At 49.4% G+C, this 24,444-nt stretch overlaps 1 long non-coding RNA gene across 1 annotated transcript; it reads left to right on the plus strand.

Moving 5' to 3' along the window:
• Nucleotides 1–22,016: 22,016 nt before the first annotated feature.
• On the plus strand, nucleotides 22,017–24,444 carry LOC119302072. The gene is made up of 4 exons (XR_005147329.1): nucleotides 22,017–22,785; nucleotides 23,229–23,320; nucleotides 24,163–24,223; nucleotides 24,331–24,444. It is a non-coding gene; the product is annotated as an uncharacterized LOC119302072 (long non-coding RNA).

The following is a 24,444-nucleotide window of genomic DNA, read 5'->3' on the forward strand; positions in this document are numbered from 1 at the left end:
GCGTCGTTGGAGGAGACACAAAGACTGGAGCGAAACTCGGTGAAGACATCGGTGGGCAGCCCTTTCGTCATCACGTCCGCAAACTGCTGGCGAGTCGGAATGTGCATGACGCGGAACTCGCCGAGGGCCACGCGTTCACGGACGAAATGGATGTCCAACTCGATGTGCTTGGTGCACCGATGGTGAACGGGGTTGCTGGAGAGATACACTGCCGAGATGTTGTCGCAGTAGACCAGCGTCGCCGTGGTCACCGTGCACCGGAGCTCACCAAGCGGTTGACGAAGCCAGACGCATTCCGCGACGGCGTTGGCGACGACTCGGTATTCCGCCTCTGCACTGGAACCCGAGACAGTGGCCTGTCGCTTCGCGGACCAGGAGACGAGAGCATCACCCAGGAACACGCAGAACCCTGACGTGGGGCGGCGCGTGTCGGGGCAGCCGACCCAGTCAGCGTCGGTGTAGGCGTGGAGCTCGAGAGTCGAGGAAGCCCGAAGATGAAGACCAAGGTCGGCCGTGCCATGCACATACCGGAGCGCGCGTTTGAGCAGAGCGTGGTGACACTCCCGCGGATCATGCATGTGGAGGCAGATCTGCTGGACCGCGTACGCGAGCTCAGGGCGCGTGATCGTCAGGTATTGCAAGGCCCCGACCAGACTGCGGTAGGCGGAGGCGGAGGCGACGCGCGGCCCGGTGGCAGCGGAGAGCTTGGCCTTGGTGTCCACGGGTGTAGGCGCATCCTTGCAGTTGTCCATGCCAGCATGCTTGAGGATGTCCTCGGCATACTGGGCTTGTGAGAGGAAGAAGCCGGACGCCGAGCGGGTCACCTGAATGCCCAGGAAGAAGTGGAGCGGGCCCAAGTCTTTCATGGCAAACACGCTTGTGAGGTTGGTGATGATGCGGCGAAGGAGGGCGGCCGACGAGGCAGTGAGGATGATATCATCCACATATAGTAGGAGGTAGGTGGCGTCCGCGCCGCGCGAGAAGGTGAAGAAGGAGGTGTCGGAGCGCGTGGCGGCGAAGTCGATGGAGGTGAGGAAGCTGGCGAACCGAAAAAACCAGGCGCGCGGCGCTTGCTTAAGCCCATAAAGGGATTTGGCAAGGCGGCACACATGGTCAGGCTTGTCGGCGTCCACAAAGCTGGCGGGTTGTAGACAGAACACCTCCTCCTGAAGTGTACCATGCAAGAATGCATTCTTCACGTCCAGTTGATGCACTGGCCAGGAGCGCGACGCAGCGAGAGTGAGCACAGTGCGAATGGTGGCAGGCTTCACCACGGGTGAGAAAGTTTCCCCGTAGTCGACACCGGCGCGCTGGTTGAAGCCGCGGACAACCCAACGGGCCTTGTAGCACTCGAGGGAGCCATCGCGGCGTGTTTTGTGCCGGAAAACCCATTTTCCGATGATGATATTGGCGCGTGGCGGACGGGGGACGAGCTCCCAAGTGCAGTTGCTGATGAGCGTTGTGAACTCCTCCTGCATGGCGGAAACCCAGTTGGGGTCTCGGAGTGCATCACGGACGGAGCGAGGCAGCGGGGAGGCGTCTGGTGGTGGAGAGACAATGGCAACGCAGACGTAGTCGTTGGCGTAGCGCTGGCTGGGGCGATGGATGCCAGCACGCGCGCGGGTGAGCATGCACGCGGGAGCGGCGGGCGGCGAGGGCGTAGACGAGGAAGATGAAGGAGAGCCCGCGGACGGCTGCGCTTGAACGCTCAGTGGACGGAGGAGGTGAGCAAGGCAGGGCCATGCGATCCCAATCTAGCGGATGTGCTTGAACCCGACGGATGCGCGCCAGAGGAGAGCGCAGACGGACCGTCCGTGAAGGATCTAGCGGCTGTGCTTGAATCTGACGGAGGCACGCCAGATCCGCCCGAGGGAGACCCAGTGGCTCGCAGGGCAGTGATCGGAGAAGCAGCAGGCGCAGGGCTGGATGGCAGCGCGCCAGCGGGCACCTTAATAGGGGCAGGGATGTAGCGCGGCGGCGCCGGAGCCCTGCAATCCGTGGGTTGAACAGTGCGCCAGTCATGTGGGTTGTTGCGCCGGAGTCCAAATACCAGTCCGAGGTACCAGAGGATGACGAAGCAGATGTCGCGTCCTGCAGAGCAGCCTGTAGAGCCTCCATGTCCCAGGGCCACCATTGCGGTGGCGGAGGCGCAGAGCTGGAGCTCGCGCCAGGCAAACCATAGACGAACTCAGGGGGCGGCCATAGGCCCCGTAGCCGAAGGGAGGCGGAGCAGGTGCAGTTGGCCCGACGAAGTAGGCCTGCTGGTGAGGTATGCCAGGATGGGGCCCGAGCACACCAGCGCCGGGAGCACGCCAGGGCATGGGCTATGCTTGCACCATGCCCGTCCAGGAGTTGGTGCCAGGAGCGTGGCTCGGGAGGACTGGTGCGCCAGGAGCACCAGCCGTCAGGGTCGTGGACGAGGAGGCACCCGGGCTGCCACACCCGCGGCGACGACCGCGCCCGTGCCCACGACCACCGCCAGAGTCGGAGGCGGGAGACGCAGGAGGCGGAGCGGTTGGGGTCAGGACAACCATAGATCGGGCAACAACAAGGGCGTGTGTCGACTAGATCCGGGCGAACTGCTCCGCGCGGTGTGATACGTCTCCAACGTATCTGTAATTTTTGATTGCTCCATGCTATATTATCTACTGTTTTGGACATTATTAGGCTTTATTATCCACTTTTATATTATTTTTGGGACTAACCTATTAACCGGAGGCCCAGCCTAGAATTGCTGTTTTTTTGCCTGTTTTAGGGTTTCGAAGAAAAGGAATATCAAACGGAGTCCAAACGGAATGAAACCTTCGGGAACGTGATTTTCTCAACGAACAAGACCCATGAGACTTGGACCCTACGTCAAGACACAAAAGAGGAGGCCACGAGGTAGGGGGGCGCGCCTACCCCCCAGGCGCGCCCTCCACCCTCGTGGGCCCCCTGTTGCTCCACCGACGTACTCCTTCCTCCTATATATACCTACGTGCCCCCAAACGATTAGATACGGAGCTAAAACCCTAATTCCATCGCTGTAACTTTCTGTATCCACGAGATCCCATCTTGAGGCCTGTTCCGGAGCTCCGCCGGAGGGGGCATCGATCACGGAGGGCTTCTACATCAACACCATAGCCCCTCCGATGAAGTGTGAGTAGTTCACCTCAGACCTACGGGTCCATAGTTAGTAGCTAGATGGCTTCTTCTCTCTTTTTAGATCTCAATACAATGTTCTCCCCCTCTCTTGTGGAGAACTATCCGATGTAATCTTCTTTTTGCGGTGTGTTTGTTGAGATCGATGAATTGTGGGTTTATGATCAGGTCTATCTACAAACAATATTTGAATCTTCTCTGAATTCTTTTATGTATGATTGGTTATCTTTGCAAATCTCTTCAAATTATTAGTTTGGTTTGGCCTACTAGATTGTTCTTTCTTGCAATGGGAGAAGTGCTTAGCTTTGGGTTCAATCTTGCGGTGTCCTTTCCCAGTGATAGTAGGGGCAGCAAGGCACGTATTGTATTGTTGCCATCGAGGATAACAAGATGGGGTTTTCATCATATTGCATGAGTTTATCCCTCTACATCATGTCATCTTGCTTAAGGCGTTACTCTATTTTCATTAACTTAATACTCTAGATGCATGCTGGATAGCGGTCGATGAGTGGAGTAATAGTAGTAGATGCAGGCAGGAGTCGGTCTACTTGTCTCGAACGTGATGCCTATATACATGATCATACTTAGATATTCTCATAACTATGCTCAATTCTGTCAATTGCTCAACAGTAATTTGTTCACCCACCGTAGAATAATTATGCTCTCGAGAGAAGCCACTAGTGAAACCTATGGCCCCTGGGTCTATCTCCATCATATTAATCTCTCAATACTTAGTTATTTCCTTTGCTTTTACTTTGCTTTTATTTTACTTTGCATCTTTATCACAAAAATACCAAAAATATTATCTTATCATATCTATCAGATCTCACTCTTGTAAGTGGCCGTGTAGGGATTGACAACCCCTTATCGCGTTGGTTGCGAGGATTTATTTGTTTTGTGCAGGTACGAGGGACTAGCGCATAGCCTCCTACTGGATTGATACCTTGGTTCTCAAAAACTGAGGGAAATACTTACGCTACTTTGCTGCATCATTCCTTCCTCTTTGGGGAAAACCAACGCAGTGCTCAAGAGGTAGCAAGAAGGATTTCTGGCGCCGTTGCCGGGGAGGTCTACGCAAAAGTCAATATACCAAGTACCCATCACATACCCTTATCTCCCTGATAACCCACAAGTATAGGGGATCGCAACAGTTTTCGAGGGTAGAGTATTCAACCCAAATTTATTGATTCGACACAAGGGGAGCCAAAGAATATTCTCAAGTATTAGCAGCTGAGTTGTCAATTCAACCACACCTGGAAACTTAATATCTGTAGCAAAGTGTTTAGTAACAAAGTAATATGATAGTAGTGATAACGGTAGCAAAAGGTAACAGTAAAAGTAAATAAGCGAAGAACAATATATGGAAAGCTTGTAGGCAATGGATCAGTGATGAAGAATTATGCCGGATGCGGTTCATCATGTAACAATCATAACCTAGGGTGACACAGAACTAGCTCCAGTTCATTGATATAATGTAGGCATGTATTCCGAACATAGTCATACGTGCTTATGGAAAAGAACTTGCATGACATCTTTTGTCCTACCCTCCCGTGGCAGCGGGGTCCTTATGAAAACTAAGGGATATTAAGGTCTCCTTTTAATAGAGAACCGGAACAAAGCATTAACACATAGTGAATACATGAACTCCTCAAACTACGATCATCACCGGTAAGTATCCCGATTATTGTCACTTCGGGGTTAACGGATCATAACACATAATAGGTGACTATAGACTTGCAGGATAGGATCAAGAACACTCATATATTGATGAAAACATAATAGGTTCAGATCTGAAATCATGGCACTCGAACCCTAGTGACAAGCATTAAGCATAGCAAAGTCATAGCAATATCAATCTCAGAACATAGTGGACACTAGGGATCAAACCCTAACAAAACTAACTCGATTACATGATAGATCCCATCCAGCCCATCGCCGTCCAGCAAGCCTACGATGGAATTGCTCACGCACGGCGGTGAGCATCATGAAATTGGTGATGGAGGATGGTTGATGATGACGATGGCGACAGATTCCCCTCTCCGGAGCCCCGAACGGACTCTAGATCAGCCCTCCCGGGAGGTTTTAGGGCTTGGCGGTGGCTCCGTATCGTAAAACATGATGATTTTTTCTCTCTGATTTTTTTTCTCCCAGAAACTCAATATATGGAGGTGGAGTTGGAGTCGGAGAGGCAACAGGGGGCCCACGAGGTAGGGGGCGCGTTCCCCAGACTCGTGGCAAGGTGGTGGGCCCCCTGGCCTTCATCTTTGGCAGGTATTTTTCTTATTTTCTAAAAAGTGTCTCCGTGAAGTTTCAGGTCATTCCGAGAACGTTTGCTCCTGCATATAAATAACACCATGATAATTCTGCTGAAAATACGTCAGTCCGGGTTAGTTCCATTCAAATCATGCAAGTTAGAGTCCAAAACAAGGGCAAAAGTGTTTGGAAAAGTAGATACGTTGGAGACGTATCAACTCCCCCAAGCTTAAACCATTGCTTGTCCTCAAGCAATTCAGTTGACAAACTGAAAGTGATAAAGAAAAACTTTTACAAACTCTATTTGCTCTTATTGTTGTAAATATGTAAAGCCAGCATTCAAGTTTTCAGCAAAGATTATAACTAACCAGATTTGCAATAACGCATATGTCTCAAGTTTACTCATATCAATAGCAAAATCAACTAGCGAGCCATAATAATAAATCTCGGATGACAACACTTTCTCAAAACAATCATAATATGATATAACAAGATGGTATCTCGCTAGCCCTTTCTGAGACCGCAAAACATAAATATAGAGCACCTTTAAAGACCAAGGACTGACTAGACATTGTAATTCATGGTAAAAGAGATCCAGTCAAGTCATACTCAATGTAAACTAACAGTAATGAATGCAAATGACAGCGGTGCTCTCCAACTGGTGCTTTTTCAATAAGAGGATGATGACTCAACATAAAAGTAAATAGATAGGCCCTTCGCAGAGGGAAGCAGGGATTTGTAGAGGTGCCAGAGCTCGGTTTTGAAACAGAGGTGAATAATATTTTGAGCGGTATACTTTCATTGTCAACATAACAACCAAGAGATGGCGATATCTTCCATGCTACACACATTATAGGCGGTTCCCAAACAGAATGGTAAAGTTTATACTCCATCTTCCACCAACAAGCATCAATCCATGGCTTTCTCGAAACAACGAGTGCCTCCAACTAACAAGAGTCCTAGGGGGAGTTTTGTTTGCAATTATTTTGATTTAGTTTGCATAAATCATGGGACTGGACATCCCGGTGACCAGCCATTTATTTCATGAGTGAGGAGAGGAGTCCACTCCTCTTGAGAATAACCCGCCTAACATGGAAGATACAAACAACCCTAGTTGATACATGAGCTATTCGAGCATACAAAACAGGATATTTATTTGAAGGTTTAGAGTTTGGCACATACAAATTTACTTGGAACGGCAGGTAGATACCGTATACAGGTAGGTATAGTGGACTCATGTGGAATAACTTTGGGGTTTAAGGGATTGGATGCACAAGCAGTATTCCCGCTTAGTACAGGTGAAGGCTAGCAAAAGACTGGGAAGCGACCAGCTAGAGAGCGACAACAGTCATGAACATGCATTAAAATTAATCAACACCAAATGCAAGCATGAGTAGGATATAATCCACCATGAACATAAATATCGTGAAGGCTATGTTGATTTTGTTTCAACTACATGCGTGAACATGTGCCAAGTCAAGTCACTTAAATCATTCAGAGGAGGATACCACCCCATCATACCACATCATAACCATTTTAATAGCATGTTGGCACGCAAGGTAAACCATTATAACTCATAGCTAATCAAGCATGGCATAAGAAACTATGATCTCTAGTTGTCATTGCAAACATGTTTATTCATAATAGGCTGAATCAGGAATGATGAACTAATCATATTTACAAAAACAAAAGAGGTCGAGTTCATACCAGCTTTTCTTATCTCAGTCAGTCCATCATATTTCATCATAATTGCCCTTCACTTGCACGACCGAATAGTGTGAATAATAATAATACTGCACGTGCATTGGACTAAGCTGGAATCTGCAAGCATTCAATAAATAGGAGAAGACAAGGCAACATGGGCTCTTTTGTCAGATAAACAATAATGCATATAAGAGTCACTTCAACAATTTAATTATGGTCTTCTCCTATCGACCCCCAAAGAAAAGAAAAGAAATAAAACTATTTACATGGGAAAGCTCCCCACAAGCAAAAGAAGAACATGAAATCTTTTTGGATTTTCTTTTTAATTACTACTGCAAGCATGGAAAGTAAACTAATTAAAAGCTACAACTAATTTTTTTGGGGGGTTTCTTAAGGTTTATTAAACACACAAGAAAAAAGCATAAAAAGGAAAATAAACTAGCATGGATGATACAATGAAAAAGTATGAGCACCGACATCTAGCAATGAGTATGCGAGCATAAATGTAATGTCGGTGGGAAATACGTACTCCCCCAAGCTTAGGCTTTTGGCCTAAGTTGGTCTATGGCCACGGCTGGCCTGGCGGATATCCATAATAATAGCTGGGGTCGTACTGTGATGTAGCAGCTATTGCCTACTGAGCTGCAGCATGGCGACGAGCGGCCTCCTCTCTCCTCTCGTACTCATCTGCCTCCTCTCTGGTAATAATATATCCTCCTCTTGCTTGATAATCAAAGAAGGCAGGAGCAGGGAGAGTAATGCGGACAGCACAACTTCTGTCAAAGATTAGTTGGTACTGGAGAGGTGATTCATTCCTCTCAACAAACTGGTGGTGAACCATAGCATTAAAATCTAGATAAGCATGTGGTAATTCAATATCATCTTTGCGTATATCTATACCAAGAAAATTAGTTATGCGGGTTGCATAAATTCCACCAAAGAAATCTCCATTATGTCTATTAAGATGCAACCTACGTGCAACAATGGCTCCCAAATTATATGATTTGTCTCCTAACACAGCACTCCTAAGAGTACTGAGGTCGGTGACACACATGTGACATGCCTCATCCTTACCATTGATGCATCTATCTATGAAGAGAGCAAAATAATGTATAGCAGAAAAGTGAATGCTCCCTATGGTAGCATGTGTAATATCTCTAGATTCTCCCACAGTTATGTTGGCAAGAAAATCTCTAAATTCAGATTTGCGAGGATCCCTTATACTACCCCATTGTGGAAGTTTGCATGCAGTGGTAAAATCCTCGAAGTCCATAGTGTCGTGGCTCTAAGCTTGACAGTAGAGTGGGGGGTAGGTATGGAGAGGCAAGGTCCTAGCTATGGAGAGGTTGTAAACACAAGAGATGTACGAGTTCAGGCCCTTCTCGGAGGAAGTAAAAGCCCTACGTCTCGGAGCCCGGAGGCGGTCGATTGGATTATGTGTATATGAGTTACAGGGTGCCGAACCCTTCTGCCTGTGGAGGGGGGTGGCTTATATAGAGTGCGCCAGGTCCCCAGCCAACCCACGTAATGAAGGGTTTAAGGTACATTAAGACCGGGGCGTTACTGGTAACGCCCCACATAAAGTGTCTTTACTATCATAAAGTCTACTTAATTACAGACCGTTGCAGTGCAGAGTGCCTCTTGACCTTCTGGTGGTCGAGTGAGTCTTCGTGGTCGAGTCCTTCAAGTCAGTCGAGTGAGTCCCTCGTAGGTCGACTGGAAGGTGATCTCTTCTAAGGGTGTCCTCGGGCAGGGTACTTAGATCAGGTCTGTGACCCTACCCTAGGTACGTGACTCCATCATTAGCCCCCGAATGGATTGAGGCTTGAGTGATGAAGGAGTTGATGTTGTTTCCGATTAGCTTTCGCATACTGGTCGTGCGTCGTTTTGAACCAAAAAATTCTCTTTGTTGATAGTGAACAACTTCTCTTCAGTCGACTCGATCCATTCTTTTTCTTCGTCGAGTGATCTTTTGGACTTCGCTGATTTCCGAGCGACGGATCGCAGGAAATCCCGCGTCTGGCAGACTGATCTGCCGTTCGCGGATTCCGCGGGATACAAAATTTGGGGGAGCGCGCGAAGCGGAGCGGTCCGCGGCGCTCGGATGGGACGGGGCATAGATGCCTCGATCCCCGCGCCGCTTTTTTCGCCACGTATCACGCTCGTGCAACTGTTTCAGGATATGATTAGATCGACCGGGCCCACCTGTCATCCACTCGGAAGGGATCTTATAAATGCGCCCGGCGAGGGTTTTTTGAACAGTGCCTCAGCATTCTCTCTCTGCTCCCTTCGTCTCCGCCCAACGCGCTCGCTCTCGCCTCCGCACAACTTCTCCTCACGCGCCTCGCCGGTAGCCATGGTCAAGGAGAAGACGGCGGCGCTGGAACGCGCGAAGAAGGCGTCGGCGATGGAGAAGGCGAAGGGGAGATCCACCAGCCGCGGCGGGTCTTCGTCTAGATCTCGCCTGCCGAAAGGCTGGGTCCAGGGAGATTGGATCCAGTCGACCATCACGGAGAAGGATCTCCTCGACATGGCCAACGAGGGCCTGATCCCTCATGGAGCTGCGAGGCTTCCGGGGAAAGAGTGGCAGCCCCAGCCGGAAGAGGGTGAGTGTGTGCTTCTGGCTACCCATGTCGACCGTGGATTCTTTTTGCCGCCGAGCATTTTCTTCCGTGGTTTCTTGAACTTCTTTGGAGCGCAACTCCACCACTTCACCCCGAATTCTATCGCCTATCTTGCCGCGTTTGTGTCCATGTGTGAGAGTTTCCTGGATTGTCGATCGCATTGGGGTTTGTTCAAGCACATATTCATGTGTCGCTCTCAGACCGTGAAGAAGGCGAGCCCAGGCGACGAAAAAACCCGAGTTGTCCAAATGTGTGGGGGTCTGGGGATCCAGGTGAGGAACAAGAGCACCTTCCCAGCCATGACATTTCCCGAGTCAGTCAGAGGCTGGCAGTCGACCTGGTTCTACTGCCAGGATCAGTCGACGCCGGGGCAGTCGAGTGGACTCCCTCAGTTCACCATGGGTCGAGTGAACAAGCCCTCCTCTCTGAAGGTGATTCCGGAGGAGAAAGCTGACGTGAAGATGCTGATGGAGTGTGTAGTTCAGTTGGTTCGGGAGGGAGTGACGAGTATGGATCTCCTGGAGGTTTTTCTTAGGCGTCGTATCCAGCCTCTTCAGTTCCGGAGCCATTGCATGTGGTTGTACTGCGGGACTGAGGATGTGACTCGGGTCAACCCAGAAGCAGTCGACGATGCCACTCTGGAAAGGTGGATGGCCGCTGTTACTGGGAACAAGGATAACCCTCGCGGAGCCAGAAGGATTCCTCCACTCGACTGCCACAGTGATCCAAACAAGGTATGTCATTGTGTTCTCGTCGCATTTATTTCTGTTTTCTCTGTCGATCAGTCGACTGATCTTTGTCTTGATGTCTATCAGGCCCTCACTGAGCTGTACTCGATGCCCAATGGAGCACAGGCTCCGACCGAGGAGGGAGAAGCGAGCGGGGGCGAGAGCCAGGAGGAGGAGTGGGACTCGGACGCCGCTGAGGCTGATGATGATGATGATGACGATGATGATGATGATGACGATGAGGACGAGGAAGAGGAGGAGGAGGAGGAGGTCGCACCACCGCGCTCGGAAAGGCGGTCGAAACTTGTCCATGACCCTGCGACTGAACGCGGCGAGGGGGTTGCGACTGTTACCCAGTCGACCAAGCGCCCTCGGACCACCTCTCCGGCGCCGACTGAAAAGGCGTCGAAGCAGCCCAGGGCGGCCCCGTCAAAGCCGGCCAAGCACCTGTCGAAGATGAAGGTGTCCATCCCTACCATATCAGGGTAATCATGTTGCTTAAGTCTTCTTGTTTTGTGTGAACTTTATCTCTGGTTGGCGCTGGAGTTAGTCGACTGACTCTTTGGAGTTGCAGTGCTGCTACTTCTGAGACCTCAGCCCGGGCTGACGATCATGAGATGGAGGACGCAGCAACCTCAAAACCTGGTACTATACTCTTAACCCGTTTCTAGTCGACTGACTCATGATCTCTAATTCTGATTCTTTTCTGTAGCTCCATCCAATGTTGTTATCACTCTCCCTGATGATGATGAAGATGAGGAACCGCTGAAGCACAGAATGAGAAGGAAAGCGTCTGCCAGCAGGGTGCCCCAGGATGTGACGGTGCCTGAGACTCTGGTCGCGGAGGAGGAGAACACCACTCGACACACTGTGTCCTTCGCAGATCCACTGACGAGTGCTCTGCAGCCCTCCCTCTTCACGACGCACCACGTCCCAGAGGACCAAGCTGGCGCAGCGAAGGAGGCGATACGCCAGGCAGGGATCATGATGGAGCAGTTGAAGACCATCCGGGATGCGAGCCAGGCAGCTTACGACGCCAGTTCCGCCCTCCAAAGCAATGTTCAGGTCAGTCGACCACCGTTTGTTCTGTTAGGATATGCTATCAAAAACTTTTCTTTCCAGAATTTATAGTAGTCACCCAGTGGGTGTGTCGATTTAAACTCCGTGTTAGCGGGGGCACGATGAGTGCACCCGCTGGGTGTAGTCCCCAAGGCTAAGGTCGACTGCTGGCAGTCGGCCTTAGGCTTTATAATTTCAGTCTTTCCATCATTCGACTATGGCGAATGGATTTCGCAAACCGGTGGGGGCACGCTGAGTGCACCCACTGGGTGTAGTCCCCAAGGCTAAGGTCGACTGCTGGCAGTCGGCCTTAGGCTTTATAATTTCAGTCTTTTCGTCATTCGACTATGGCAAATGGATTTCGCAAACCGGTCGACTGGTCGACTCTGTCTTCACTAGGATTAGTGGGGGCACGCTGAGTGCACCCACTGGGTGTAGTCCCCGAGACCACGGTCGAATGCTTGTATTCGGCTATAGTCTTAGAAACGCATGATTTTTCCTTTTCCACTCGGAAGTGAATTATCTTTGACATTTAGTCGATTGGTTCTTCGCAGAACTCCTGTGACCTTGCGTCTCGCTACACTGAACTGGAAAATAAGCACATTCAGCTCGAGCTGAATTTGAAGCTGGTTCAGGAGAATCTGACGAAGGCAAAGGAGGAGACCGAAGGTATGTTTGGTGAGACCTCGACGACTGCTTTTTCCCTTCATTTGTTTCAAAATCTGATTTTGCTGTAACTTGCAGGTAAGGTGAGGGAGGCCCAAAGGAAAAAAGACCTTGAACTAGCTGAGAAGATCAAGCTTGTTGGCGAGAAGTTAGCTTCAGTCACAAAGCTTGAGCAAGAAAATGCTACTTTGAAAGCTGTTCTTGGTAAGAAAAATGATCTGGAGGTCTTCCTGAGTGGTCTTGCCAAGAAGCTGTTTCTTATGCTTGAAGGTAAACCTTCAACAATCATTTTCAACTGTGGTTTTTTCATTCGACCATTGCTTTGACTCGGTGATCGTCCTTGCAGAATTTTGTCAAAACTTTGAAGAAGAGACTAGCCGGCTGGAACCAAACCTTGACCCCGTCAATTCTCCGGTGAACGACGAAGTTGCCATGAATGTTTTCCGACTGAAGTCCCGTGTTGCAGCCGCCGTGGACTATCTTGCAAGGCTGAAGGTCGCCACATCTCGCATCGACTCAACGCTCTGGCCCGGGGAGACACTTCAGAACGACCTCGAGTCGCTGATGGCTCGTTTGAACGCTGTCCCTGGTCGAGTGCAGGAGTGGAAAAAGTCCTCGGCTCGGTGTGGTGCAGATGTTGCTCTGTGTCTGGCCCGAGTCCACTGCAAAGATGCGCGAGAAGACAAGCTGGCTGCCCTCCGAGTGGCCAACACCAAGAAACACGACTTCAGGTCCTTTATGGAAACTTTCCTTGCTGCTGCCACTCGGATCGCAGATGGAATTGATCTTGATGAGTTTGTTGCACCTTCCAGCACTCCACAGGAGGGGTAAAAAACTTCTTCTAAGCTCGACGCTTTAAATTTGCCTCGGTATGCCGAGTGGAGTTGTAACCGATAAACCTTAACAGGCTTAGCGCCTGAGCACTTTCGGTTCCTTTAGGTATCGATCTGAACTTGAATTTGGTGTTTGAATATGATTGCTTTTGGCTCGAAATGTCTTTTGCAGGTTCAAAGCAAGACGCTCACTGTAGTCGACTTATTCCTTAATCCACTTAGGCGAGCACTGGGCTGCAGCTAAGCCTCCCGAGTGAGAGGTTTGCTCTTCACTCGGTAGGATTTTGATAACTTAGGCGAGCGCTGGGCTGCAGCTAAGCCCCCGAGTGAGAGGTCTGCTCTTCACTCGGTAGGATTTCTATATCTTAGGCGAGCACTGGGATGCAGCTAAGCCCCCGAGTGAGAGGTTTGCTCTTCACTTGGTAGGATTTTGATAACTTAGGCGAGTGTTGGGCTGCAGCTAAGCCCCCGAGTGAGAGGTTTGCTCTTCACTCGGTAGGATTTCTATATCTTAGGCGAGCACTGGGCTGCAGCTAAGCCCCCGAGTGAGAGGTTTGCTCTTCACTCGGTAGGATTTCTATATCTTAGGCGAGCACTGGGCTGCAGCTAAGCCCCCGAGTGAGAGGTTTGCTCTTCACTCGGTAGGATTTTGATAACTTAGGCGAGCGCTGGGCTGCAGCTAAGCCCCCGAGTGGAAGTATGGCTTACCACTCGGTAGGATTTTCATAACTTAGGCGAGTACTTGGACTGCAGCTAAGCCCCCGAGTGGAAGTCTGGCTTACCACTCGGTAGGATTTTCATAACTTAGGCGAGTACTTGGACTGCAGCTAAGCCTCCGAGTGGAAGTCTGGCTTACCACTCGGTAGGATTTTATTTAATCTTAGGCGAAACGGATTCGCAGCTAAGCCTCCGAGTGGGAGTCTGGCTTACCACTCGGTAGGATTTTATTTAATCTTAGGCGAAATGGATTCGCAGCTAAGCCTCCGAGTGGGAGTCTGGCTCACCACTCGGTAGGATTTTTACAAACTTAGGCGAAACGGATTCGCGGCTAAGTCACCCACTGAGGGGAAAATTTTATTGGACAAAATAAAAAGTGACAAAAATTATGGAGGAACTATGACACTATTATTTTGAGATCCATGAACTACAGAAGTACTTTATTGCAACTCATCCGAGTGATAAACTTAAGTGTAAAATGGGCGGAGTAGTTCCGCGTTCCAAGCTCGGGGCTCGTCGATATTATGTTCGACGTTGTAAAGACGGTACGCCCCGTTGTGGAGAACTTTGGTGACGATGAAGGGTCCTTCCGAAGAAGGAGCAAGCTTGTGTTGTTTCTTCTGATCCACTCGGAGAACTAAATCTCCTTCCTGGAAGGCTCGACCCCTCACATTTCTGGCGTGGAAACGACGCAAATCTTGTTGGTAGATGGTCGACCGGATCAGAGCCATCTCCCTTTCTTCCTCTAAAAGGTCGACTGCGTCCTGCCGCGCTTGTTCAGCTTCTGCTTCGTTGTAGATTTCAACTCGAGGAGCATTGTGGAGAAAATCACTCGGCAAGACTGCTTCAGCTCCGTAGACCAAGAAGAATGGAGTTCTTCTGGTCGACCGATTAGGTGTGGTCCGCAGTCCCCAAAGCACCGAGGGAAGTTCGTCGACCCAAGCTCCAGCTGCATGCTTGAGATCACGCATCAGTCGGGGTTTCAATCCCTTGAGAATCAGGCCATTGGCTCGCTCTGCTTGTCCATTCGTCTGCGGATGGGCGACCGAAGCGTAGTCGACTCGTGTGCCTTGAGAGTTGCAGAAATCCCTGAATTCTTCCGAGTCAAAGTTCGACCCATTATCCGTAATGATGCTGTGCGGGACTCCATATCTGAATATCAGTTCCCTGATGAAGCTAACAGCAGCACCGGCGTCAAGGTTCTTGATTGGTTTAGCCTCAATCCACTTGGTGAACTTGTTGACTGCCACCAGTACATGCGTGAAGCCACTTCGCCCTGTTCTCAAAGGACCGACCATGTCCAACCCCCATACTGCGAAAGGCCAGACGAGTGGAATGGTCTTCAGAGCTGATGCAGGCTTGTGCGACATATTAGAGTAGAACTGACATCCCTCGCACTTATCCACTATTTCCTTTGCCATCTCATTCGCCTTTGGCCAGTAAAATCCGTCTCGGTATGCTTTGGCCACGATGGTCCGAGAGGACGCATGATGACCACAGGTTCCCGAGTGGATATCATTAAGGATGATTCGACCTTCTTCTGGTGTTATGCACTTCTGACCAACTCTAGTTGCGCTTTCTCTATACAGCTGTCCTTTGATTACGGTAAAGGCTTTAGATCGACGGACGATCTGTCGAGCCTCTTCCTCATCCTCTAGGAGCTCTTTTCTCAGGATATACGCGATATACAGAACTGTCCAGTCGGAAATGACCACCAAGACCTCCATGACCAAGTCGACTACTGCTGGGACTTCAACCTCAGCCGGATCTGTGGCACTCTTGGGCTGTGGAGCTTCTTCGGTGAAAGGATCTTCTTTGACTGACGGAGTGTGTATATGCTCCAAGAACACACCACTCGGAATGGCTCCTCTCTTGGAACCTATCTTTGCTAGATCATCAGCTGCTTGATTTTTCAGTCGGGGTATATGATGGAGCTCCAACCCCTCGAACTTCTTTTCCAGCTTCCTCACTGCACTGCAGTATCCAGTCATGGCTGGGCTTCTCATGTCCCACTCCTTCATCACTTGGTTGACCACTAAATCTGAATCGCCATAGACCATCAGGCGACGGACGCCGAGTGAAATGGCCATGCGCAATCCGTATAAGAGGGCCTCATACTCTGCCTCATTGTTGGAGGAATCAAAGTGAATCTGGAGCACGTATCTGAGCTTATCTCCTCTGGGGGAAACCAGGACAACCCCAGCACCGGAACCATTCAACATCTTAGAGCCATCAAAAAACATGGTCCAATGCTCCGAGTGAACTTCAGTCGGCTGCTGCTGTTCAATCCACTCGGCGAGGAAATCTGCTATTGCCTGGGACTTAATGGCTTTCTTTGCCTCAAACTTGATATCAAGGAGAAGAAGTTCAATCGCCCATTTCGCCACTCGACCAGTTGCATCTCTGTTGTGCAAAATCTCTGATAGTGGAGCGTCGCTGACGACTGTGATGGAATGATCAGAGAAATAATGAGCAACCTTCTTTGTGGTCATGTATATTCCATACACAAGCTTCTGATAATGAGGATATCTCTGCTTGGATGGAGTCAAGACTTCAGACAAATAATACACTGGACGCTGAACTTTGAAAGCTTTTCCTTCTTCTTCCCGCTCGACCGTAAGCACTGTACTGACGACTTGTCCTGTGGCTGCAATATAAAGCAACAGAGGCTCTTTGCTGATTGGGGCAGCAAGCACCGGCTGGGTGGAGAGCAGAGCTTTTAGCTCGGCAAACGCTGCATCAGCTTCTGGAGTCCACTCGAACTTGTCTGCCTTCTTCATCAGTCGGTAAAGAGGCAATGCCTTTTCACCGAGTCGTGAGATGAATTGACTTAATGCGGCCAAGCATCCAGTAAGCTTCTGGACATCGTGAACTCGCACAGGGCGTTTCATTCGGAGAATAGTGCCGATCTTTTCTGGATTAGCGTCGATCCCTCGCTCGGAAACGAGAAAACCGAGTAACTTGCCACCAAGAACTCCGAATGTGCATTTTGATGGATTGAGCTTGATATCATACCTTCTGAGGTTGGCAAATGTTTCGGCGAGGTCAGCGAGCAGGTCGGAACCTTTTCGTGACTTGACGACGATATCATCCATATACGCTTCCACATTTCGACTGATTTGAGTGAGTAGACACTTCTGAATCATTCGCATAAATGTGGCTCCGGCATTCTTGAGGCCGAATGGCATGGTGATATAGCAGAAGCACCCGAATGAAGTGATGAAAGCTGTTTTTACCTCGTCGGGTCCGTACAGACGGATCTGGTGGTACCCGGAGTAGGCGTCTAGAAAAGACAATCTCTCGCATCCCGCGGTCGAGTCAACAATTTGATCTATGCGAGGGAGAGGAAAATGATCTTTCGGGCAGGCCCGATTGATGTGCTTGAAATCAATGCACATTCGGAGTGATTTGTCCTTCTTAGGGACCATGACGACATTAGCGAGCCACTCGGAGTGGTATATCTCTCGGATAAATCCCGCCGCCAACAGTCGAGCCACTTCCTCACCAATGGCTTTTCTCTTCTGGACGGTGGACCGCCGAAGATGCTCTTTGACTGGTTTAGCTGATGAGTCGACTCTTAGGCGATGCTCAGCCAGTCCCCTGGGAACACCTGGCATGTCAGCGGGCTTCCATGCAAAAATGTCCCAGTTCTCACGGAGGAACTGGATGAGCGCTTCTTCCTATTTCGGGTCGAGTGTTGTGGAGATGTGGGTCGGGGCTGCATCGGGGTCGGTCGGGTGAATGTGAACAGACTTCGTCTCACCGAACGACTGAAATGCAGATTCTGTGGCAGGTTTCTTGGATCGCAGCAAATCACTCGGATCTGCATTTTGCTTGTATTCTTCAAACTCGACCGCTGTCACCTGGGAATCGGCAATCTTTGAGCCCTTCTGAAAGCACTCTTCTGCCTTTTTCCGATCACCGGTGACAGTGATCACTCCTTTGGGGCCGGGCATCTTCAATTTGAGGTACACGTAACATGGTCGAGCCATGAACCGTGCATAAGCTGGTCTCCCCAAAATGGCATGATATGCACTCTGAAAATCCACGACCTCAAACGTCAACTTCTCTTTGCGAAAATGTTTCGAATCACCAAACACCACGTCCAGAGCTATTTGGCCGAGTGACTTGGCTTTCTTCCCTGGTATAACTCCATGAAAGCTCATGTTACTGGTGCTCAGTCGGGACATCGGAATGCCCATTCCTTTCAGTGTGTCTGCATACAACAAATTCAGCCCACTACCACCGTCCATCAACACTTTTGTCAGTCGAGTGCCTTCGACAACTGGATCGACCACCAAAGCTTGCCTCCCAGGGGTGGTAATATGAGTCGGGTGATCAGATTGGTCGAATGTGATGGGTGTTTGGGACCATCTCAAATAAGTTGCTTTTGCTGGGCTAACCATGTTCACCTCACGGTTAATGACTTTCAATCGACTCTTGCTTTCCGCATCTGCAAAGATCATCAGAGTGGAGTTGATATGCAGATATCCTTCCTCACTGTCCTCCTTGTCTTCGGCCTTGTCTGACTCCTTTTCCTTGTCTTTATACTGCTTTCCTTGAAACTGCTGGATCAGGAGTCGACATTGGCGAGTGGTATGCTTTGGGTAAATGATATTCCCCTCTTCGTCTTTCTTCGTGTGGATGTGACACGGCATATCCATCACGTCATTCCCTTCTTTATCCTTTACCTTCTTAGGGTTCCAGGATCCTTTTGGTTTCCCTTTAAACTTTCCCTGAGTCACGGCTAGAGCCTCTCCAGGAGCTGCCGGTTCAGCCTTCCGCTTCTGTTTCCGACTGGTGTTTCCCTTCTCCGACTGACTCGGCTTGTGCTTGCCGCTTCGGAGTCGGTCTTCTTCTTCGCCGTTGGCGTACTTGGTAGCAATTTCCATCATCCGACTCAAGGTCATGTCACCGGTTCGACCAAATTTCAAACTCAATTCTCTGTTCTTGACACCATCCTTGAAGGCGCAGACTGCCTGATGATCAGACACATTCTCCACAGTATGGTGCAAAGTGATCCACCTCTGAATATACTCCCTGAGAGTCTCATTGGTCTTCTGCACGCAGACTTGCAGCTCCGTCAATCCAGCCGGTCGCTTGCAAGTTCCTTCAAACGTTCTGACGAACACTCGGGACAGATCTTCCCAAGTGTAAATGCTGCTAGGAGGTAACTGAGTCAACCATGCTCTGGCAGAACCTTCCAACATGAGGGGCAAATGCTTCATGGCCACCTCGTCATTCCCACCACCAATCTGAACCGCCACTCGGTAGTCCTCAAGCCAAGTTTCAGGCTTAGACTCACCAGTGAACTTGCTGACTCCTATTGCCAACCTGAAATTGGGAGGGATCACTGCGGCTCTGATAGCTCTGCTGAAACATTCCGGACCAGAAACATGCACTCGACTGCTCGTGGGCGCATCTCTGTCGGGTCCACCTCGATGGGCTCTGTTCCGGTCGACCAAGCCTTGCACGATAATGGATCGCGCGTCGAAGCCTGGTTCTCTGGGGTCGACTGGAACTCTTCGCCCTGCACTGAGCTGACGTCTGTCATCTTGCTGACGAGGAGCGTAGGACCCACCCCTCGAAGGGGAAGTGGGCACTCGACGCCTATCATCTCGGTCGTGTCGGTCTCCATATTGGTCTCGCCGATTCTCGCGTCCTTCATGCCACGGAGGCGATCTGGGACTGTGAGCCGACTGAACCGTATTCGCAGCGACGGGTCGACTGTGAATTCTGTTGCGCGACTGCGACACGGCTGAATTCTGATCTCCTGCTGCCCGGAGCAGATCCCTGATCTGCATCAAGCCTCTGCCAGCTTCCGACTGAGAGGGCTGGATGGACTCTGCTATATGGGTCGCAGCTGCTAAATTCTGGATTGGGGTTTGATATACCTGAGTCGGCGGGAAGAGTTGACGTCGACTGGCGTCGGGAACTCGTTGCCGCGCGCGCTCGTCGAGTGCTCGCTGAAGATTCTCCAAGCGAGCGCGTTCGGCCAAGTTGGCCAAACGTGCCTCCTCTAAGGCGCGAGCCTCGGGGGTTTCTCCTGCGATGGGAGTATGCAGGGCATCCACGTTCCTGCGGCGAAGTTCCTCTCTTTGCAGAGAGTCGAGTGGCTCGGGCTGGTACTCTTCGTGGTCTCGTGCGGGGTCGCCTCCGTCGCCTGCCCCACCATCACGGGCGAAGCCAGGGGGACTGCGGGGCCCGTCGACCATCAGGATTTCCGCCGCTGGATCACTGCTATCGCACTCGGATGCAGTCTCTACGGAGCCAGTCGACAGATCGAACAGGCCGTAGAGGGATTCGTCGGGCTCGATTGCCGCAACTTGGGTGGTGGCCGTCTGGCGAGCCACCGCATGCCTTACCCACCGCTGAAGCCTCGACCGGCCCGAGCGCTTGCGCTGGCGGGAGACCGGGAGGGTGGCCGATGGGGGAGTCGACCGATACGGGGTCGACGGTTACCGCAGCAGAACGCTGCGGACACATGCGCGAAAATGCGTCGCACCGCGGACGGGGAGCGCATCGACGTCGAGTGGAGCCTCCTGGAGCCAGGCGGAGTCGTCGGCGACGAAGGTGAGAGCACCGAGACGGATCTCTCGACCCTCGACCAAAACTCCAGCAGCCACCATGATGAAAGTACTCGGAAGAATCGCAACTTCTCCACAAAATCGCTAAAACACCTGCCCCACGGTGGGCGCCAACTGTCGTGGTTCTAAGCCTGACAGTAGAGTGGGGGTAGGTATGGAGAGGCAAGGTCCTAGCTATGGAGAGGTTGTAAACACAAGAGATGTACGAGTTCAAGCCCTTCTCGGAGGAAGTAAAAGCCCTACGTCTCGGAGCCCGGAGGCGGTCGAGTGGATTACGTGTATATGAGTTACAGGGTGCCGAACCCTTCTGCCTGTGGAGGGGGGTGGCTTATATAGAGTGCGCCAGGTCCCCAGCCAACCCACGTAATGAAGGGTTTAAGGTACATTAAGACCGGGGCGTTACTGGTAACGCCCCACATAAAGTGTCTTTACTATCATAAAGTCTACTTAATTACAGACCGTTGCAGTGCAGAGTGCCTCTTGACCTTCTGGTGGTCGAGTGAGTCTTCGTGGTCGAGTCCTTCAAGTCAGTCGAGTGAGTCCCTCATAGGTCGACTGGAAGGTGATCTCTTCTAAGGGTGTCCTCGGGCAGGGTACTTAGATCAGGTCTGTGACCCTACCCTAGGTACGTGACTCCATCACATAGTATAAGATTAATTATAAAGATCAAACAGGACAGGTGGAGAATTACGTGAAGTTGAAAATTCAAACCTCCCCACAAAGGAACTAGTGAGAGTGTGATACTGGCTGCACTTCTCTTCCTCGAAGCTCACAAGATCAGCGTTACACAAATATGCGTTAAATTCTTCCTTAATTCCCGCTCGATCCATAAAGTTCTCAGAAGGCCATTCACAAGGACGCACTAGAGCGTCTCTTGGTGGCTCTTCATCAGCATCACGCATTGCAAGTCTGGGTCCTTGCTTCCTTGAAGAACCACCTTGGAACATTTTCCTAAGCATTTTTCTTCCTATGAAAAATTCTGAATTTTTTAGTAACTTCAAAATAAAAGTAAACCAAACTCAATAATATTGATAGTAACTACTCCTACAAGTGCCTAGGGCCTATATCATGCATCAAAACTAATTTTGACCATATAAATTTGACATGCAAACTCAAGAACAGGGTCACCTAAGCAGCAAAATTTTGCAATGAATAAAGCACTAGAACAAAAACTAATTAGACCAATGGGGGAGTCACATACCAAGGAACAATCTCCCCAAGCAGTTTTGTGAGAGGTGCTTTGAGCAAGGAGATCGAAAATGGCAGCAAAACGAGCTTGGACTCGGGTTTGAGCTGGTTATTCGTATTTGGGGGAGGAAGGAGTGTGTGGGTGCAGGTATAAGTGGAGGAGGGCCATCGTGGGCCCACGAGGCAGGGGGCGCGCCCTAGAGGGGTAGGCGCGCCCTCCACCCTCGTGGGCAGGTGGCTGGCCCCTTGGTGTGTTCTCAGATCCATAAATCCTCAAATATTCTAGAAAAAATCATATTTAATCTTCAGGGTATTTGAAGAATTTTTATTTTTGAGGTATTTTATATTGCACGGATAATCAGATAACAGACAGACAAATATTTATTTTTATTTTTATTAAATTGAACTTATAAAGGATGAAAGAGTTACTAGTCAGAACCGTTGCATCCACGTCGTCGGCTATGAACAGTGCCGAGCGAGCGGTGCGTAGCGAGAGAAAAGAAAATATCTCCTCTTTCTCCATCCTCCCTGAAAATATCTCCTCTTTCTCCGTCCTCCCTCCTCATCCGGCTCCTCTTCTCCATGCCGCCGTCGTCGCCTCCTCTTCCCCGTCGCTCACAGCCGCCTCGCCCGCTCCGCCTTCACCACCTCCTCTCGTGGCTCCCGTGTCGGAGTTCAGTGCCAGGGGAAGAGGGATCGACGATGGCGCAACAGAGGAGATGGAGTAGCGTGCTCCTGCCGCCGTCCGACCCCATCCTTCCTCCGCTCCTCCCCGCCCCTGCCTCCGCCTTGCCGCATCCTCTGCGCCGTCGTGCCATCACACCATCTCCACTTCTGCCCAGCGCCCCGCTGCAGCCGCCTGCTGGTCGTCCTATTCTATATGGAGCTGCACATCGGCTTCGGCATCGTCGCCGGCAGCGACTTCATTCACCGCCTCCTCTATATTCAGTCCCTCTCAGACAAACCCATCCATGAGACATCCATAGCAAACTGAAACTCAATTTCATCGCATTAGTCAAAGCATGCCATCACGTATTCTTTGTTGTTGTCACTGGAATCCTTTACAACCCGACATTATCACTGGAATTCTTTAGAACCTGACATTATCGGGTTTCTTAATTTTCTCCATTGGACACTCTCCTATCTGAAATATTAGTCTTGCCTATTTAATGGTGGTTCACATGCAGGTTCAGAGAGTAGCTCACTTGGATATGAGCATATGTGCAATCTTGAGTGGTCTCAAGACGAGATGAATTAAACAATGTTGACATGCTGGTTGTGCTAGGTGAGTTCCCCTTTGATCACACGTTGCTGAGTAGTAAAGTTATGATTGTTGAATTGTATGTCCCTGGTGCCAAGTTCCCCCAAATCAATGTTTTGTAGCTATATGTGTATGAGAAATAGTGGAAAAAGAAGTTTCCCTTAGTAATCATCTCTCTACTGAAATTCTTGTTGTGATGATAGAGCTATACAATCTAGAATTCAGGGAATTATGTTTTTCAATGTTAACTTTCACCAACAAAAAAACTGAATTTTCTGCAATAAGCTTCAGTGGAAATTACGGTAACCATTTTTTTATTACTGAAGCTCCTCGTCCAATTCCGCATCAATGTAACAGAAAAGTAAAAAATTAAAAACATATGTGCTGAATTTTGGTGCCAAGTACATGCCTTTCAGATATATTATTGCCTACTTAAGATGAAGCCAGTCACATTTCTCATTACACAGGATGATTTTGTCATGTGTCATGCTTCAAGAAAAGCAGGCTGGTCTTACATCTATTTGGAATATTTAGATGGCCAAGGTCAAAGAGTATCAAGGTGCTTCTAACTGATCTCACTCTTATTATTTGTGGCTGCCAATTTCCGTGTTTCGAAGGGAAAAAATGCACTGCTGCTTCATGTGTATGTTGGTTTAAAGATGATACAATAGTTTGCGCATTGTGTATCCTATATGCCCAATGGTTTCCTGATCTAGGGCTTATATTGTGTACTAAAATAAACCTATTTTCTTTGAAAGGTGGGTTTTTATTGGAAATACGTCAAACCTTTACTTTTTGATTTTTGTTTCTTTCAGTTTCATTTTATGCCACTTTCAGGTTAAAAGTAGAAAATATACATGGTTCTCAATGTTTTATGCTTTGGTTATTTGGAGTTACCCTCAAACTAATGCCAGCCTCCATTTGTCCAATCCAAAGTAAACCTATGTGCATGTCTACTATATTGTGCGCGAGTAAGCAAAATTTTATATTGGCATGTGGAACTGTTACTTGGTCCATGTTTAGCACTTGGCAGATGAACCTGGAATGTGAACCATGCATAAATAGCAAGGCATGATGATTAGTAAATTGTGTTAATACTCGGTACTTTTCTTCCAACTAAAGTATAGCTCCAGTTCAGATGTTAGTTACATTATGTCTACTTGAATTTAGTGCATTTTTTTGGTGCCCTCTTTCTGTGTTGAAAATATGTAAATTGATGCATCCTGTGTAGCTTGTCACTCTGTTTCTACTTGGCAAGGTCTGCAATAGATTATATATGCATTACATGGTCTGTTTCTTTTGCCTGCGTCAACATATGTATGCTGTTCGTATTGTCTTTTCATGCTTATTTTTCCAGGGATCCCTCACCCTCTTAATTCATTCGTATTCTTTCCTTCTTAGTTGCAGTGTTGCAAGGTATACCCTGCCTTGGAGAAGGGCATTCTGTGGGCTGCTTCTACAGGTTACATATAGTTTTCCCACTGCTTCTCCAAATTATGCACAATGCCAAAAAGAGTGGGCACTATTAGTTTTACTTTCTTATCTGCTATCATATTTTATTCTTTACAGAGTATCAAATCTGAGATCAATCCAGTTTTGAGTTAGGTTACCTAAAGACTCCATGCACCTCTTCGTCACATGTCCACTTGCCAACAGGATATGGCAACGAATCGGGTCCTGCCG

Source organism: Triticum dicoccoides, chromosome 5A (assembly GCF_002162155.2).
Source record: "Triticum dicoccoides isolate Atlit2015 ecotype Zavitan chromosome 5A, WEW_v2.0, whole genome shotgun sequence".
NCBI lineage: Eukaryota > Viridiplantae > Streptophyta > Magnoliopsida > Poales > Poaceae > Triticum > Triticum dicoccoides.